At 37.8% G+C, this 2,813-nt stretch overlaps 1 pseudogene across 1 annotated transcript; it reads left to right on the top strand.

The window, feature by feature from the left end:
• Nucleotides 1-775: 775 nt before the first annotated feature.
• On the top strand, nucleotides 776-1,112 carry LOC308657449 (large ribosomal subunit protein eL33-like; annotated as a pseudogene). The gene has a single exon. The product of its transcript is annotated as a large ribosomal subunit protein eL33-like (transcript).
• Nucleotides 1,113-2,813: the final 1,701 nt, after the last annotated feature.

The raw sequence follows: 2,813 nt of genomic DNA, 5'->3' as shown, positions 1-2,813 counted from the left end.
ACAGGCAATTTTCCAGCTTTCCTACAAAAATTCCTCACCAGAGACCAAGACTGCCGAGCAGGAGGTGTTCCCAACTATAAGACAATGTGCCTGTACATAAAGGAATGAGCCTGATATATGGTTCTTTCTCGTTCTTGGATACTAGTTTGATTCTTCATTGTGTATCTAGGTACATTTCAATGAATATTTTCAGCCTAGAATAACAAAATTTTGTTACTAGTTTGGTGAATTGCTTCTCAATTAGGATGAAATAGAAAGAATCTCCCAGGTGAGCATCAGAATATCTTATAAAGCTTATTTTAAAAGATAATGCCCAGTTTCCACTCAAAAAATTTCCACTTACTTGTCAGGGAGTAAAGTGGGACATCTGATTTTTAAATGCTTTAAAAGTTGATAAATTGGGGGTCGTTTATCATTCCTGGATTCCAGGACTCAGCAAGGAGGGAATGAAACACTAGTTCTGGCAAGTTTAGAAAATGATCTCATCAGAAAGTTGTGTTGCTATTGTAAGAAAGCCCAGTGAACAGTAAAGCCCTGGCTGCTGAAATCTGGAGGCAAATAACTGAGTTGGGTTTATCTATACACCTCAGCAAGATGCCTGTTTGGCTTAGAGACTCTGCCAGCCAATGATTTCTATGGATTCAGGGACGAGGGAGGACGGGATGGAGGAGACATGGGACTGATTGTGCTGAGCTCCTAATGCCTGGTGGATGGACGCTATGGAACAGGACTTCTAAATTAGGCTTGCTGGGAACAGGATTTCTAAAATGCAAATATGTCTGAAAGGCTGTGGTGCAAAGCCATTTTTGCTGGCTGTCAGCAGGTGGATTTTCTTGAACCAAAGGGCACACACAGCTCTTCTAGAAATTGAAGGTGTTTATGTCAGAGATGAAATCGAGTTCTACTTGAGCAAGAGATGTGCATATGTGTACAAAGCAAAAAACAACATAGTTACTCCTGGTGGCAAACCAACCCAAGCTAGAGTAATCTGGGGAAAGGTAACTCAAACTCATGGAAACAGTGGCATGGTTCAGACCAAATTCCAAAGCAACTTTTCTGCTAAGGTCACTGGACACAGAATCTGTGTGATGCCTTACCCCTCAAGGACTTAAACTAATGGAAAATAAATAAAGATGATTTGTGCTATTGTTTTTTTTATTTATTTAGTGGCTCAAAAACTTAACTGTCTTCAATTGATCTGCTGCTATATTCTTAAAATGTTAAAGGTTGTCCAGCATCTTCAAAGTACAAGGAAGTCAGAGGGCTATATGTAATTGACAGTATGGGGAAGTTACAGAGATTTAGAAAGTAACAGATTGATATGAGTGTTTTAATAGGCATTTTGGAGGAAATAAATATTCTTTGAGGAAAGTGGTAAGATGATTTGTTCATTAGATTAAGAGAAAGAAGCATAAAATTTTCTCTCAAAGGAGCTGGGAATGTAGCTCAGTAGTAGAGTGCATGAAAGCATGAGACTATGTATTTAATTTCTAGCATTACTGGAAAGAAAAGGTTTGTAATAGTTTATACTAGTTCAGTGTAGATTGGCTGGGTAGCTTATGAGTGAAAATGGAATTGGGAATAATTTCAGTGGAAATTATATTGATATTTAACAAATAACAGTGCTTTCAGATGGGTTGGGATGAACTATTCTTGGGATTTGTGACTGGATAAATGATTTCGGTATGTACTACTTGACTTGTTGTAATCCAAGCTGAAAATGACAACCTAATGCTACATGACTCTACTTCAGAATAAAACAGTGCCAGGAAGGAAGGAAGGAAGGAAGGAAGGAAGGAAGGAAGGAAGGAAGGCCAATGAAAACAGAAATAGTCCATTGTTAGCCAGTATGCAAGATCATTCAGGAAGGCAATTTTGGCAACATGGAGGAAGGAGATTATAAAAAACTTCATGTAATAAATGCAGATTAATGTTGCTGAGGAAGGTTTACTTTAATTATAATTACTACTACAATTCTAGTCTAAGAACTTGAGAGAGAATTGTATAGACAGAAAGAGCATTAATTAGCTTAGTATACTAGATATTAAAGCCACAACATTCCCTAAAGCTTTAATGTGCATATGCTAATCAGAGTCTATTTAAGCAATAGGTGGTATAGAGAGTTCTAACATAGCTGTTAAATAGTCAACATACTGTAACATACATTATTCTGTGTGGAACAGATCTGTCCTTTAACAGCCAGTTTGTAGGATCATTCTCCATTTTCAAGGGAGGCAGTTTGATTAAAACGAGGTAAGAAAATGGCATCACAATAATCTTTCAGAATGAAAGGGGCACGTGGATAGAATCTATGGCAGAGGAAACCAGGGGTCAACTATCCACATTCAGGAGAAGAAAAGCAAGAGGGAAGATAACAAAACATAGAGGGTGGTTGAGATTTAGCTTTTTAAGGAAACTTTCTGGACTACTTTCTTACAGAAGAGGCGATGCTTCTAAAACTGGATAGAGGAGCCCATCCATCCTGAGGCCGAGAAACTGGAAGGACAAATGATTGACAGTATGAAATTTTGAAAAAAAGGCCCGATCATAAATAATGCTGCTGCTGCTAATGATGATCATAATGGATAGCATTACTACATGCCACTGTTTCACTCTATGTAAATTCATTTAATCTTCACAGCACTAAGGGGCAGGAACACTGTTATCTCCCTTCCACAGATGGAGAAACTGAGGCACCAGGGTTTCATTAACTAATCCTTTAATACATATTAAGAAGTGATGGGAGAGAGCAGAAAATCGCACTGATGAGAAGTCAAATTAAAAAAAAATGTAGATTATGATACACCTACTTA

The sequence above is a fragment of the Spermophilus citellus genome (assembly GCF_964194105.1).
Source record: "Spermophilus citellus genome assembly, chromosome: 1".
In the NCBI taxonomy this organism is placed as follows: Eukaryota; Metazoa; Chordata; class Mammalia; order Rodentia; family Sciuridae; genus Spermophilus; species Spermophilus citellus.
This window is presented reverse-complemented; position numbering and strand designations above follow the sequence as displayed.